Source organism: Geospiza fortis, unplaced genomic scaffold, assembly GCF_000277835.1.
Source record: "Geospiza fortis unplaced genomic scaffold, GeoFor_1.0 scaffold206, whole genome shotgun sequence".
In the NCBI taxonomy this organism is placed as follows: domain Eukaryota; kingdom Metazoa; phylum Chordata; class Aves; order Passeriformes; family Thraupidae; genus Geospiza; species Geospiza fortis.
Genome location: NW_005054311.1, coordinates 3385112 through 3401987, shown reverse-complemented (window position 1 = coordinate 3401987; position 16876 = coordinate 3385112). Strand labels below are relative to the sequence as shown.

At 38.6% G+C, this 16876-nt stretch overlaps 1 long non-coding RNA gene across 1 annotated transcript in view; it reads right to left on the bottom strand.

Annotated features, from left to right (window-relative positions):
* The window catches only part of LOC115947717, a 189369-nt gene extending 172507 nt beyond the window's left edge, over positions 1-16862 (bottom strand). The window contains exon 1 of the long non-coding RNA XR_004081571.1: positions 16534-16862. This is a non-coding gene — a long non-coding RNA (uncharacterized LOC115947717). The remainder of the gene's footprint in view (positions 1-16533) is intronic.
* Positions 16863-16876: the final 14 nt, after the last annotated feature.

Genomic DNA, 16876 nt, shown 5'->3' with positions numbered 1-16876 from the left:
TACATTCTGGAACAAAAACACTTTCTTTTGATCATTTAGAAAATTCCTAATATTTCCTGGAAATAATATAAAGACTTTATGCTTTTTATCCACAAATTTGTGGATACATTTAAATATTCTATATACTATTCTACGATCATCACTTGTGGTCTTGAAAACAAGAAAAATACTTTTGTAGTTACACTGACCATTGAGTTAACAGCCTACATAAATTTGGATTAGGTAGAGATTAACATTGTAGAAGAAATAAATTTAAATCCAGTCAGGCTGTGTGTCTATAAATGTATGTCAGCACCATAATGCCTCATCATGTCTTTGTAAAGATTTGGACAAGGAAAATTCAAAATAACCACAGATATTCTGAAGTACACATTCATCTCAGGTTGCTACATTTCTCCAATTTCTGACATTGGATTTTGCTTTCATAAACATTTCATTAGCATATCTGAAGAGCTGCTCTGCCTCTTTGCTGTTCAACAATAGCATAGTACGAACAGATAATTTGACATGTAAAATAGAGTTTCATCTGCCACAACACTTTTACCTGGCTTTAAGACACTTATCTATTCTCTGAAACATTCTGACTGGTTGATAACAGGGAATTTCATGTGCCTGACTACATTTCATTTCCTTCAAAGCATAAACATTTTTGTCATGATTACTTTTCTTTAAATTAAATTCCACTTTGCTTTGTTTTCAGTGCCCTTAAAGTTCTTTGTACTGGAATTATTTATTAACTTAAATGAGGTCTAAGGAGAACAAGATCTCACTCTTTACACTCTCCACCAAGCCTACTAAACTTTCTTCAGAAAGCTGCAATAAATTATAGTTCCACGACACCAAACTCCTGCTGTGTGTTGTCATGGAACACACATGATATTTGTTGAAACTAATAATTTTCCAGGAAATATTCGGTGAATAGATAAATTAAAATCAGCAACAAGAAAAGCCAATCTTACTTTTACACTTTCAATTAATTCTTCCCATATCAACGGCTATTTTTTTTGAGCAGAATGCTGTTCAACTGCACGAATTCCAACCACTCCAGTAAAAAGGGTAAGGCTAGTACGGTCCTGACTGTATAAAATTTGCTGAAATGGTATCAGATTGTTCCAGCAGAAGTGAAAGAGTTAAACAGAAATCTTGTATAAATCAAATTTTGCAGGAATCACTCTGTTACAACAGATTGTGGAGCACTATTTTTTCCCACTCTTTCTGATACAAGCACCCTAGGCAAACTTTCTAATTAGAGCAGCAGATGTATGCAGTGCCATGTCTCTGTGAAGTTATTATACCCAAACCAAATTTTGTCACCAGCAGCCAATAATTCGTTTGTCTAGTAAGGGCTTGAAGTGGCCGTATCAATTATTTAAAAACATACTAAGAAGAGGAATCCATTTAAAATCTTCTGGGAAACCCAGTTATAAAACAGTGCATGCTCAGGTTTCATTCACAATATTGTCTTTTTAAAAATACAATATTACTAATTAAGGCTTAGTGCATTAGGCCATTAGTACTTGAGTGATTCATGACAGCATAACGATCTTGCTTATAATTTGTGCCTTAATTTATGGGATACTAAGAAAAAACAGAGGAAAAAAACCTAAGCAATTTGCAAAACTGAAACTCATCCAAAAACTGCTTGCAGTAATTTCTCCTGAAAAGTGACTTTACTGTGTGTAAGTGCTATGCTGGTAAGAAAATGCTTCCTATCAATAATTAAAGGATAATGAAAGTTTCATGTGTCAGAAGACATCCTCAAAACAGGACTAGAAAGAAGAACATTCCTTTTCATTCAGACCGTCCACATTTTAAACCTCAAAATAGTACCCTTCTCAGAGAAGCATTTAAAAGAAACTATTTAGTGAAATATATGGCTATCCAAAACTCACCAGAAGCTGTAATAACAATGCAAATTAGCACAATTCTAAGAAAAGTTGCAGCAGAAAGCAAAGGTCTGCACAGTGCCAAGCATTCCTGAATGCCATGGTTAGCCATGAAGGATGTGAGTGGTTATCATGCCAGGGTTATGAACAAAAGCACTACAGAGAGGGTCTACAAGCTTCTGTTGATTGCAAGTCTCTCAGCTGTCTAAGAAGGTCCAGCCCTTGTCTGACCCCTCTAGTTGGAGTATGCCGAGGGTCTGGAGCTGTCAAGGCTTGGAGTCCATTACTGTCTGCATCTCCTCATCTGTACAGGCACACATCTGAAAGAACTTCTAGGGAGTGGACTGTATTTTGAGCTTCACATTCTCCTGGCAGATGTGGCTGGTATCAGTGAATGTACACAAGAGTTACAGGAGATAGGAGGAGGAAGGCAAGAAGCACATTGCCAACAGTGTTTCAGAAAAACTGTCTAAAAATAATAGTAATTCTGCTCTCTGATCTGAAATAAAGACATCTAGGACTGACAAAGACAGAAGCTTAGCAGGATTTTCAGAGAGGTCTTTGGTGCAAAATCCTCTTTAATACTGATGGAAGTTAGTGAGTGATGCTAGAATGGGATTTTCCAAGAAGTCAAAGTTTTTTGACAGCTTATCCTCCTGCTTCCTCAACTTTGGTTGTAATTAACTCCACTGTTGTCACACTATGTGAGAGCACTTATGCTTACAGGCAGGAGGACCAAACAAGCAGCAGCATTCCTCGGGAGAAAACCAGTTCCTCTGCTGCCAAGAAGGCACCTTCACCACAACTTTGCTGCTCTGTGAGTTTGCAAACCATCCTGCAAGTGAGATCCGGTATGTTGGATCAAAACATCAGCTAAACAGCAGAAAGCCAACCCTTGAAACACATGGGTGGGTCTGAATGAGGTTACTGTGAGCAAATTGCAGCCAGGACATTTGGAGGCAAGCCTGTCACACTGCTAAAACACTACTGAAGTGCAAACTCTGCATGATTCCAAATGGATGCTGGGCTTGGCATGAGGCCACTGACTGCCTAACTGAGGAGGCATCTGCTTAAAAAATAACTGAAGTCATTGTAGTCTGAAGAATTAACTAAACCCCTAACTAAACATATTTTTATACTTTCCATTTCAAATGGTTAAATATTACAGACCTACTCTTCTACATAGCATTTAAGTGGCAGTTTAAAGCAACATTTGGATTGATGGAACCATTCATATTAAAAAAAAACCCCTCAGTTTTATGGTGATAAACATTTAATTTGGATTAAATTCTCTTGGTCAGTCTCCCTGTTTCTGGCTATCAAAAGGGCAAGTTAGGTTGGAGTCTACTATATCCAAAGGCCATAACTCTGGAGGGGACCAGAAGCCCACTCATAGATTTTTCTCCAGTGGCTTGTTGCAAGGAATTGAAGTTAGAATAGTGGTGTGGCAAGCTCACTCTCTTCTACCACTGAATATAAGGATTCACTTTGATCTCCTGACCTTCCAATAGAGTCTGTCATCCCATGTCTTTGGCTACTCAGAGAACTTGGAGTGTCTAATCCCCTCTCCACCTCTTCTCATGCATTTAATTAATCTGTAACTACAGCTGTTATTTTATAAGTACAGCCTCATCTTGTGATAAGCTTATTTCACCCCATTTTGAAACATAGGTAGCTTCTATTCAGTAAATGCAAAACTCCCTTCAACATGCTCTCTGTTTAGCAGGCTGTGGTACACAAGTACTCCTGGTAATGGAGTTGCAGCAATAAGGTCTGGAACCATCTGAAGATGCCGCCTGTTTTTCAATACTCAACTACTTTGATCAATCTTTACTATGTAGGAGCTTGGCATGCTGTTACAGGCCACAGCTGGTATTTCCATGTTCTTGTACTCATCCAATTCTATCATGACTTGATTACTAAAAGTAAAGTTGAGAAAACCTTGGTTTACATCATCCCTCTCTGCTCCTCCTTCCCCCCCATACTCCCCAGAAAAGCCGAAAATCTCTGATTTTGCTTTGCTTAGCTTCATCTCTATTGCCCTATCATACTTCCTTTTATTTTTTGGGTTTTTTTTTTCTTTTTTCTTTTCATTTTATTTTCCCTTCTTGATTTCTGGAAGACCTAATATTTTCTAAAGAAAGTAAGAATTAATTTGTAGTTTATGTAATTTTATTGACAAAAAGGTTGAATTTCTTGATTTGCTTTGGTCATGTACAAACAATCCCTGAATAATGAAGTGCCACCCACAGTTTGAAAACTCTTTTGACAAGGCTTCAGTAATAACTCCAAACTATGGTCCCTATGTTGCCCCATGAAATACAATGCTCTTACAGGTTATTTTTTATTACATTATTTGCTATGACACCTCTCCCTCATGCGTTGATTCTTACCATAGCAACAGCATGTGGAAAAAGAAATTTGAAATCAAAAAGCATACAAAGCATCCCCGGAAAACAGATCAGACATTGCCGTGACATGTAATTATTATATTTTCTCCAGATCTATATTTAATTCTTTAATTAAAAAATAATGTGGGCTTTTTTTTCTGTTTTTTTCTTTAATAACAGCAATGTAAACAACAGAAGTGTTGTTTACGTTGCTGTTATTGCAAAACATTGTGTGCATTGCTGCATTCTTTTAAGCCAGCATAAACATCCTGGACTGATGAACAGCGTTAGTACTAAGGACTCTAGGCTCCTTCCCAGCCCCAACCTTTGTGCACACACACACTGGAAATCTATTCCCCTACATGGATTTTGAATCCCTTCCATGCCCAGGTCTGCAGGACAAATATGACTCAGAGCTGACTCCTACAAACACTCCAAACCGCAGTCCTGCTAGGTTAAATGGGACAAATCCAACGAGGGAAGTTATTTGCTCACACAGGTATACAGAAATCTTTATGCTGTGACACACACCCTTTTCCAGGAAGAGGACATCTACACTAGGATTAAAGGGGGCTCATTACTAATGGATTAATGCCTTGTGGATAACATGCATAGTCATTCTGCAGGCAAGGCAAATGTCAACGGCCCCAGGAGAAAGCTCAAAGGAGTTTTTGGTGTTGGGCAGCTGATATGAGTTACAGTTCCAGCTGCTTCATTCACTGTGAAATTTTACTGTTTCAGATACTGCTTCTTGTTGTAGTATTACACCATTGATACAGTAAATACTACTTACTGTGGTATTTTAAAAATATCTGATAAATAAAACTGTGTCTTATCCATCCATGTTAAATTTCCAACAGAACCATAATGACAAATAATATGTAAAGAAGTAGAAAACTGCAATAATTCTATTTTAGGTAAATACTAACTACCTGTATAACATAATAATGTATACAATTGCTTAAAATATTTCACACATAGGGGATTATGACTTTAAAGCTGAAAATGATGTAAAGGTTCGATATCACAACTTTACTCCTTGATTTTTGAAAAAGAACAGAAATAGAAAACTGAGAATCTTGTATATGGACAGAATATTTCAATTGGAAGGAACATAAAATGATCATCTAGTCCAACTGCCTGACCAATTCAGGGTTGACCAAAAGTTCAAGCACGTTATTGTCAAAACACCTTTTAAACACTGACAGGCTTGAGTCATCAATCACCTCTACAAGGAGCCTGTTCCAATGTTTGACCATCCTCTCAGTAAAGAAATGTTTCTTCATCTCTAGTCTGGACCTTTGCTGGTCTGATTTAACCATTCCCGTATGTCTCATCACTGGCTACCCAGGAGAAGAGCTGAGCACCTCCTTCCTCATGTTCTCTCCTTAGGAAGCTGTAGAAAGGCCAGCCTTCAACCTCCCCTTCTCCAAATTAGACAAGCCCAAAGTCCTCAGGACAGATGTTCCAGCTTTGATGCCCTCATCTGGACACATTCAAGAACCTTCACATTCTTCTTAAACTGCAGGGCCCAGAACCCCCAGCACACAGTGCTCATGAGGGTATGCCAACATTGGTATCCACATCTTTCTGAAAGCTAGTTGAAATAAATTCTTGAAACATAAAAATGCCAGCCACTTGAACTCCCTGCCCTCTATTTACATTATACTTCAAAGATCACAAATAAAAAATACATCTTCCCTTTACCAGTAATTTTAAAACCAAAAGATGTGCTCAGAATCAAAAGTTAGTAATTTCTGGCCTCCCAAATGAAGTACTTATCAGTAACAGAGTACCAAAGCTACATGGAATCCAATGCATTCTTGATTAAGAATATTAGATAGTCCAATATTAAAATAACTTTGCTTAGAGCATAATGGCTACTTCCTATTTGAAAGACTGACTAATGCTTAGAATATTGCATCTGTGTAAATGCTAAGAACTCAACTCTCACCAACTGAAATTTAATCCAAAGGGGAAATAGGACTTTTTTTCGAACTACAAACAAAGATTCTTCTGTTTTACTTGAACTATTTATAGTGAGAAACCAGAACTAAGCCAAATGAAAACGAGTCTGCAAAAAACCCTGTGGAGCACTGCGCACTGGAAGATCAGACCTCCCAAAAGAGAAATGAGGGTAAGGCTCTTGACATATCATTTACGCTCTGAAGGTCAATAGTGAAATCTGGTTTAAGATTAGTCATCCATAAATGAGGAGCATGACCAGAAACCTATTGTGCCTAACTCTACACCATCATGTATCCTTCACAAGAACTCAGGAGTCATCACTATAGCTGGCCTATGTCCAGCAAGAACTTTGCTTTTTAAGTCCAGCAGTGAGCAGGACTGCTCCACACTCTGAGTCAGTAAACATCTCACATTGAAACTCAAATACAACAGCTCAAGTAGTCCAAAAACAAAGTAATAAAAGCAGGCCATGAACATATTTAAGGGGAAAAGAAACCAGAAAACTGGAACAGCCTCCAAATGGAGTATGGGAAGTAAAAAACTCCCTAAATAGTTGTAAGAAGGAGTTTGATCAGTACATGAAAGGAATTATATGACATCTTGGCTGCAAAAGCAAGGGACTGAACTGCATAACCCAGAAGAATCAGTCATATCTTCTTAGGAGCGTACAACTCTCTATAGGTATGTTTAAAGGGAGAAAATAAAGTTTTAAAAAAATGTTATAAAAAGGCACCAGAACCCATAGAACACGATCAAAGCAAAATCCAAGATAATCATCAAGCACTTATGATTTCTTAGACTTTCAAATATTTTATTTAAGTAAGTTAGCTAAAATTTTTAAAAATACATCTTTTATTCCAGTCTAGACAGCATGACATCATCTGCCCGCATCTTATTTCTCACAGGGCTGGGTAAACTGCTTTTTTTTCAACCCTCTCTTCTAAAGAATGGAATCCATAATGTGGTTTAGCATGTGTCTGTGTATTCCAGCATAATCTAATGTCCCCATTTAATATTTTAAAACAAATAATTAAAAAAATAACCAGTAAGACCTGAGAGCTTTATATTTCATTCATTAAAAAACATATTCTAGTCTTTTCCTCCTTTTCTCTGAAGGCATTTTATTCTGAATTTACTTTTATCCTTCTATATAGTTTCTTCTTATTGCAAGAGAAACTTGAATCACGCATTACCATTTAAAAGTAAGCATAACATATTCTGTACATGCATGGCAGACTGCAGGTGCAGCTCTGAGATAAAAGGGGCAGAAAAATGTTTTGTTTGGGAGCTATAAATGCTGGGTTAATAAAAAGTCACTATGGAATATGCTGGGGGCCTCTGTTGGGAGATGCACATGAAGGATGTGAGATGGAAGCCTGAAGCTTCCAGCGGGACTGCTGAGCACTGGACTCTGTCATTCATAACACAAGGAGGTGAAGCAAGCCCCAGGTCACAGGCACTGCTCTGCACATCCCTCTGCTCATGAGGGACAGGGTAGCTGCTTGTGAGGAGTAGGAAAAATGCCTTCCTTCATCATGTAATTAAAGACTGCCCAGCAGGTGTGCCCATGAATTAAATACAAAGACAACATAAATACTCTCTTTTTGTGACTTTTAAATGCTTTATTTTGCCTCTTAGATGTTTTTAACATATTTTTTCCTTTGCATGTAGCCATTTTAACTGCTCACTCTAAGTACTGTCCCAGGTGGCTTCTTCCTTCTACTGTGTTACCACTCCATGTCTTCCTAGCCAGACTCTCTTCTAAATAATTTATAACTCAGAATCTCACCAGGACTTTCAGACCAAGAGCACAGATCCATCGTCAGCCTAAGTCAATTTTATGCTGCCTTTTCCTACGCCTCCCTTCCACTGTGCCTTGAGGCAGCTGTAGTGTTAATATGAGCAGTTAGTCAGATGGATCAAGGACCTGACTGGGCTAAATATTTTTTTTTTTTTTTATATTACCAGTTGCAGCACACTATTCAGAGGAAAGAAGGAGGATTGTGCAGGACTCCCTCTGCAGAAGAAGCTGGAATTTAGACCAACTTAAGCTGATCTTGAAACTATACTTTAAACTGTCAGTGTACAGCTCCCTTTCAGCCTGCAATTTTGCCTTCTAACATTAGTTGTGCTTTCTTCCAATCCAGCCTCCAATCTCTGATATTTGTTATGTGCCTTTTATCTCACATTCTGTTAAATCTTATTAATCCCATCCCAGAGCAATGCTTTTCCCTCTTCCATCCTCTCTTAAAGACTCCCTCACACTTTTTTTTTTTAATTTTTGCTTATGCAGGTACTTTATTACCTTTTTGTTTAAAAATTTCTTTGGTTCCATATATTCTACTATCCCTGATTCTGCCTCACATTGCTTACACCTCTAGACTGCACTTGTATGTGTCACACACAAGCAAAATCTGCATGACAGTGCAAATTTAGAAGCTGCTTTTAAGATTTCAGCCTTGATGATCAAGCGTGAGTTTGCCTTTGCAATACATACTGGAAAGATCTCACAGGAGTGAAGGATCTGATATTATCCATATGGCACTGCAGATTTCACCTTCAGACTCGAAAGAATCAAAATCCTCCTCTTCCCAGATTCTTCTGTATTGCCAGGCAGGAGAATTCTGCCAATCCCAAATGCTAACACATGCACCTATCCCCACTCAAAATGCAGCTTTAAAACTAAACTGGTGGCTAGGAACAGTCACATTTACAATTCTTTTCTAGTCTCTACCCTACATTACCACTGAAAACTAACTGTAAAAAGAGAAGGAAAATAAATTACCTTCTTCTGGTCTTTTATTTTACTATTATTGCTGCTTAGTATTTTGTCTGTGCACTACAAAACTCAAGGGTGGGGTTGCTGAGATGACTAATTAGTTGATGTCTGTGACACAGAAACATAGAATGGTTTGGGTTAGAAGGGATCTTTAAGATCATCTAGTTCTAATCCCTGTGCCATGGGCAGGGATGCTCAAAGACCCATCCAACCCGGCTTCAAACACTTCCAAGGGTGGGGCATCCACAACTTCTGTGCATAGCCTGTTCCAGTGCCTCACCAGTATCTCATCTCTGACATGTAAAGAGTAACCAATGAAGTATCCACCTGCTTCTATTCATAAAATATTTTTATATAGGTGAAAATCCAAATACAGACAAAATAATTTCTTGCATGTAGATGGACAACCAAAAACATAAAGCTAAAAGATTATATTTTTTTATCATATAGAATTAATATATTTAAAAGATTCCTATACTTAACATGTGCTTTATTTAGACCTCAGATTTTAGAAAGAACTCTCAATTTATTTCATCCTGTGATGGAATCAAGCAGTGTCGTGCTGCAGAAATCAAATGAAAGTGCCAAGGAATTTTGGTTTAGTTATGCAGACTGCCTGAAACACGAGCCATCTCATACAAGATAAGATTCTCTGAAGTAATAATAATAGATACTTCACACCTTCCCTGTTGTCAGTGCTCTACCAGCCTGTTTGGAGTCTCTCACTTAGGCAAGAAATCCTACTGAAGTCAAGAAATTATTTAACAGGAATAGGAATTGCTGTATTTAGCTGTAGCTCTGCTATCCCGTTTTACAGGTAGGAACAGCATCACACAAACCCCATCTTCAGTGCCACTTTAGGAGATCTAAAGGAGGATCTAGGAGGATCTAAGACCTGCAATGAGAGCTCTTAAGACATGGACCATGCCTCTGTAATGGTTATGTGAAAGCTAAGCCTTAACTTTGAACTTCCATACTTTTACAGCCTCAGTTGTTCCCCATTCAATACTATAAAGGCGAAATGTATAAACCTTTTCAAAAGGCACACAAATGAAACAGAACACACTTCTCCATTGATATCACAACAGGAGAAGGAACCATTCACATCCTTATTTAAATACAAGTATTTACATCTGCTAAGTTCTACCTTTCTGTTCCTGTTACAGCCTCAGCTAGGTTATACAAATTTGAAACCTGATCTCCTCTGAGATGTGCCTGGAAGGTGGCCATCACAGGTTTGGAACCAGATGATCTTTAACATCGTTTTCAATCCCAAGTCATTCTATGGTTCCATGATTCTACAAAATTTCATTAAGTTTCTGCACTGCTGATAAACACTCGCATTTTGTCTGGCAAGGAAGTCCAAAGAAGCTTGGAAGAACATCATGGCCGAGTACTTGTCTTCACCTTCAGAAAGACAGGCTTTTTTGTTTATCCTGAAGGGTTTTCTAAGCCCACCTCAGGATCCTATTTCCTTCCCAGATCATGTTCCCTGTCTTTCACCACATTGTTTCTGAACACTGATGTGCTCAAGGTTACTGAGGCAGCCACCATGACCTAAAGATATTGCCTGAAATTGCTAAGGTTGGCTTGTAGATGTTTTACGAATTCACCAGGTGAAAGAATGGCAATGGTATGACTGGTAAGAGAATCATACAGTCAAGGCGTTTTATTCTACTAGAGCTCAAAGCACTCTACCACTTTGATTTGCACAAAATTTTCAAAATTTGATTGCAGATTAAAAAATTTTTATGGGACCTCCAGATTATTAAAGATACTAATTATAAAAGATACTGTTTTATGTAAAGCACCAGTATGTTTGAAACAGACTATGCCACTATATACATGTGCTGGTTTTAGCTGGGATAGAACTAATTTTCTTCACAGGAGCCAGTATGGGGCTGGAGTTTGGATTTTTCCTGGAAACAGTGTTGATAACACAGGGATACTTTTGTTACTGCTGATCAGTGCTGGTGCAGTGTCAAGGCCTTTACTGCTTCTCACCCACCCCACCAGTGAGGAGGCTGGGGGTTTACAAGCTGGGAGGGGACACAGCAGGGACAGCTGACCTCAACTGATCCAAGAGATATTCCTTAGCCTATGGCATCATGTGCAGCATACAGAGCTGGGGGGAGGGATGGTCAGAATGATAGTGTTTTGTCTTCCCAAGTCACTGCTAGAGCAGACAGACCCAGGCTTTCTTGGGGATGACTGAACACCTGCCACATCAGAGGAAGTGATGAAAGAATTCCTCATTTTGTTTTTCTCATGTGTGTGGCTTTTTCTTTACCTGTTGAACTGTCCTTGGCTCAACCCATGAGTTTTTCCTTTTACTCTTTGGATCCTCTGTCCCATCCTGCTGGTGGGGCAGTGAGCAAGTGGCTGTGTGGGGCTTAGTTGCCATCTGGCGTTAAACCACAACAACATGTCACTTAATTAATGAAATTTTATATTAACTATTATTAAATAAGAGGACTAATTTCTCATCAGACTTCTGGGGTTGGCCCTAAGACCTTGCTATAAAACTAATTACTTTTTAAAATGCACACAAAAGAGCTTGTAAAAATTTATTAATAGTAAATCCTTCTGCAACTATTTTTAAGTAAACTAAGAGCCAAATTGTAATCAAGAAATGTATAGTCCTGAGCCATCCACACCTCAAAAGGCCAAATGAATGAACTAATTAGGTATTTTTTCTGTCATTTACAGAAGACAAGCATTTTGCTCCCTTGGATTAAGTGTTCACAGCATCTAAATATATCTAATGCATAGATGACAAAGTCAGATGTTGCAAGATCCATAATGAAAATTATTGGATTCATACTCTTTGTAAAAAGCCTTGCAGGCTAGCAGGAATCAATAGTGCATTATGTATACCACCCTATAAACAAAATTTCAGTTTTGTCACTGATACAATGGCAGTGCTGGAACAGGTACCCATCTACCAGCATGGAGCTGCAGCAGTGGATGGAGTAGGAGGAACTGCCTCACCCCACTTTAACCTGTAATTACTTGGGCTGCTCCTAGCAGATTCTTTGTGACATGAGTGATCACTGGGACTTACAGTAAAACTCATTCCAAAAAATGCATTCTCTTTGAATTATGTTTAAAAAGGTGTCTCTCTTCATGAGACATGAAATACCATATTTATATCAAGCAAATTCTGAGCATTTTAGCTCCAGTGCCACAGCTCTTCTTGCATTTGGTTAGAATTGGTGGAGCAGTTACACTGTGTTGTCTAAAGTTAACAATAACATTGTTTTCCCTTTCCTACAAACACTTTCTGCACACAAAACAACCTCCAGCCTGCGCTGGCAAGTAGGGTAGAATAACTGGATGCAAATCCATGGAAAACTGGAGTAAATAAAAACATACCACAAAGAAACACCGTATCTGGAGACCCCTCTTCAGAATTACTTTTCACTTGATCTCCTACAAACAGTTGTCATCAGAGAGCTGTGTTAGCCCTACCAGACTGTAATTAAGTCGTCCCTATCTAATAAAGGGAAAACTCAGCAGACTGATGAATGCAAACCATAAGACAGAGGAGTATATCACTGTTAAGGGCGAGGGAGGGCTTTGCTCTCTTAGCCCTGAACAACTCAGCCAGTGCAGCACCAGATCATTAGACCCCCTGCTTTGCAGAAAGCCACCCTCCTCCTGTCCCTGCCATGCCTGAGCACTTGTTACCTCTGACACTCATCCACATGCACCAAGACTAGGAAAGGAACTGCTAGTAGATCTGTTCAGCATCTGGTTCTTCAGAGTAACACATTTCTCAGGAGGAAAATACTAATTTTTTTCTATGCATAAGCAAGTACAACAGAAGAAAAATACCTATTTTATTATAAAGACTGTATTTCTAGCAGAAAAAATGCAAATAGCCATCTTTGTTTAAGGTAACATCATTCATCTAAACGCGTTAAAATTACAAATATACACTCGGATGGAAACACGTACATATATAGCACCATTTTAAACTGGTAAAGGAAGAGGTATCTAAAGAGAAAAATGGTTTAATATTTTCAGATGCTACTGATTTTTAATGTATATTGTAATTGCATTCTGCATGGATACAGATAAAACCACTGCACCCCAGCCCCAAAATTACCAGGCAGCCCTGTGATAATTCTCATTTACTATGTTAAAACTCCAAGAAAGTCCATCATCAATACAGTTTCCTTGATAAATACACCCAAATGAAACAGCAACTTTGCCCTGCAACAAAATGTCACTGAACCTGATGGGTAGTTATTATTTAGGACAAGACAAAATACATGTTTTTCTTTAGTGGAACCACCACATCCACAGAATAAAAACTCCTTTGATTAAGCATTTTAGAATCACATTGCAGAATAGCAAGGTGCAATAAGACAAGAAAATAATTTCAGTTGGTGAGCAGAGAGAAATCCCACCTTACTTTCACAGCAATAAGGTCCACAAAGTTGGAGTGACTTCTGAACACTCCATTACTTTGTTTATAGAAGTTCACAGCTTTAAAAGACTTGTTTCAAAAACAAAACAAACAAAAAGGCTTTAGAAGTGAATAAATCAAAGGTTTGATGCCATATCCAAATCTCAAAATATAAGTTAAAGAGATGTTTAATCTAGGTTAGTACATTACAGAATAAGCTAAGTGTTGGTGTGTTGTCACTCATGCCAGTGGGAACAACCCCCAGATCAAACTCAACATTAACCTTACTTCAACACTGTCATACCCAGCTGAAAGCACTCCTGTCTTTCAGTTGTCATAAAAAAACCCCAAACACATGACTTGCTCTTTTTGTGTACAAACATTCTTCTTTTTTTTCCAACAACAGCTAAGCAACCAACTAAAGGGTTCTAGTGTGTAGATTTTGAACTGAGCACTGCTTTTCCAGAAACAGTTAAAGGACACTGGGAGAATTCTCTTTAAAAGCTCCTGAGAAAACCAATATTAAGAGTTTTCCATTTCCTGATATATTTTAGTGTTGCTGTGGTAAAAGACAGTGTCTACCTGTAAACACACAATATGCACCCAAAGTAAAATCTAAACAAAATGAGATCTGCTGTCAATAGCATCCTTTGGAAATATCCTAAATCCTGACATGGTGAGATAGAAAACCATGAAGAGTGCTGATCACAGGTAACTCCTGGTGACTTCAGTAGGAGTAGTGGATATTTCAGTGAATTAAAAGGAGGTGCCATGATTTTTATCTAAAGAACAAGAACTGTTCTGTGCTACATGTGATTTTAACAGCAAACTCTATCAAACCAGAAAAATTGTATCACATTGCAGTGCTTACCAAGAAAATATGTTTAGCCAGCAGTCAGGTTTCAGCAGAACTGCAGATGACAAGCTAACATGCATCACCCATATTTATTTATCTAAACTGCCAGTGCACTGTGCTCGTTTTCCATCCCTTTTTCTTACCCTGCATCCCTTCAAGAATGATGTACACAGCACATCAGGTGTCTCTCCCCTCACAGCTATCAAGCATTAGGAATGTCACATCTCACTCAAAGCATGCTTCCCACTTTCACAATCAGCCAGCCACAGCAGAAAAAAAAAATCCAAGGCAAACTTGTGTAAAATATTTTAATTTAGGCTAACAAGAAATGATGAAAGGTCCCTCGATAGCACAAGACTATTTCCATGACTGCTCATTTTTACTGAGTGTTATCTATGCAGCATGTGGAAAGACAGGATATTTTGGAATTGCATTAACTAGACAGGCAACATTAATGTTCCTGTATCCATGAAGGCCTTTAAACACAGATTACAACAACCATTTTAGCTCATTTGTAAACTTTTAGATACAAAAATGATTCAACCTGTTAGAAAACCATGTATACCAAGTGCTCTTTCACTTTGTATTTGTATTTTATAAGTAAATTCAGGTCTCACAGCCAGACAACTGTTAATAATTTTGAGCTAATATCTGAAACCATGTACCATTGTGAAGCCAGTTTTCCTTCTAAGTTCTTAAGCAAAATAGCCGCTTGTTTTGAAACAAACAAGAGAGATGTGAAAAATCCATGAAAAAGAGACAGAGGCTGTTATTTTGCTTCATATTAAGTGACACTTTGCAAATGGCACCCTGCAAGTTATGCCTTAACACCTTGTTAAAATGCAACTAAAATCTATATTACCCCGCTTCACACACATAGGTAAAATACATAATTGAAGGCACACTAAAAGACTTGGGGGAAATTCATGAAACATATAAATTACTTGATTGCCTCTGAATAATAAATCGTTCCCCAGCAGATTTATAATAGACTGTTTTACCGTAAAAGCACATTTCTGCCATCAATAGGCACAGTTTTCTGAAGAATGAAAAACAGTCTAAAACAACTTTGGAATTGGGAAGTGAGACGGACTCCAATGCTTCCGCTGGCTGACCAAACTGATACTGTTTCATGTCTCTTTTTCTCACTGAACACTAATATGTAACAGCAAACGATCCATTTGCTCTGGATCACAACTCTTATTTTCCCCACTCATCCCTGGAATAACACTGTCTCGGGCTGCTGGAGCAACATAAATGCTACCCCTTCTCATTAGCTGTAAAGTTTTCCTCTTTGCACTCCTCTAGTGAGAAGCCAGGAGAGGAATGGGAGCCATCACCTTGAAGGTGCCAGTAATGATCTATGGAAAGATGTTCTGGAGCACAAGGGACTGAACTCTGTGGCTTTCCTGCATCCCTGACCAGCTTCTCCTTCAGCAGCCCCTGCTGTGCTCCTTGCTCTAGGTACAGGGACTGTTTGGTAGCTTTAACACTCATCACCCCAGGAACACGAAATACAAATGCGCTTTGCACACTCACCCACACACTCACTCACTCTCAAGACACACGTGCACACACACACACACAGAGCTCCCTTGGCACTACATGCAATTCATTCCAAGTCCCCTGTGTATTGCTTCTAAACAGAAACCAAGCATACACATAGAAAGAAAAAAAAAAAAAACCAAACCAAAAAAAAACCACCCACTCACCACCAAATCCCAACCAAATATCCCACCAAAATAAAAAACAAAAACAACCAAATAAACGACACGGCAAGGAGGAGGGAATGAGGAAGGGAGCAGGGGGTAGGACGAAGGGAAAAGGAGAAGCTTGTTGTTTTTTTTTTCCTGCTGTTGCTGTGGCTCCCAAGCATGCAGCGCTAAGGAAGAGTAGTTCCCCACTTTCATCAGCTAGCTACATCCTTGGGATAAAAGGAAGCAGTCCGGAATGATGCTGAGGCTGCAGAAGACAAAATAAGGCTTTGCCTGACTCCCCGTGAAATTCTCTCCTCCACATCCCCTCCTCCCTAAAACCTGCCCTAAATGGGGAAAAAAAACCAAAACAAACAACAACAACCAAAAAAAAAAAAAAAGAAACCAAAATACCAAAAAAAAAAACCAAAAACCCAAAAAAAAAAAAAAAGAAACCAAAATACCAAAAAAAAAAACCAACCAAAACCAAAAAGAAAAAACAAAACCAACACACAAGGAAAAAAGTGATGAAAAGACACAACTCACCTTAACAAGGGGTGTTGGATGGGGTCAGAGAGGAGGAAGGGTATAAAAAGATCTATTTTTAGCAGAGGTTGTGATAGTATTGAAACACACAGACACAGGGTTTGGAAGCAGGGAGAAGAGTATAAAAAATGAGGGGAAGAGAAATTATCAAGAACGTGTAAGTCAGTCTGGCAGGAGAGAGGAGAATCCCAAGAAAAAAAAATTAAAAGAAAAAATAAATTTTAAAAACCCCAAAAAAACAACCACCAAAAGCCGAGAGGAGAAGGAGGGAGAGCGTGGCGGTGCCGGGGTTATGTTTTGTTTCTCTTCGCTGGGGGCGGGCGGAGGCGGCGGGGCGGGGGTG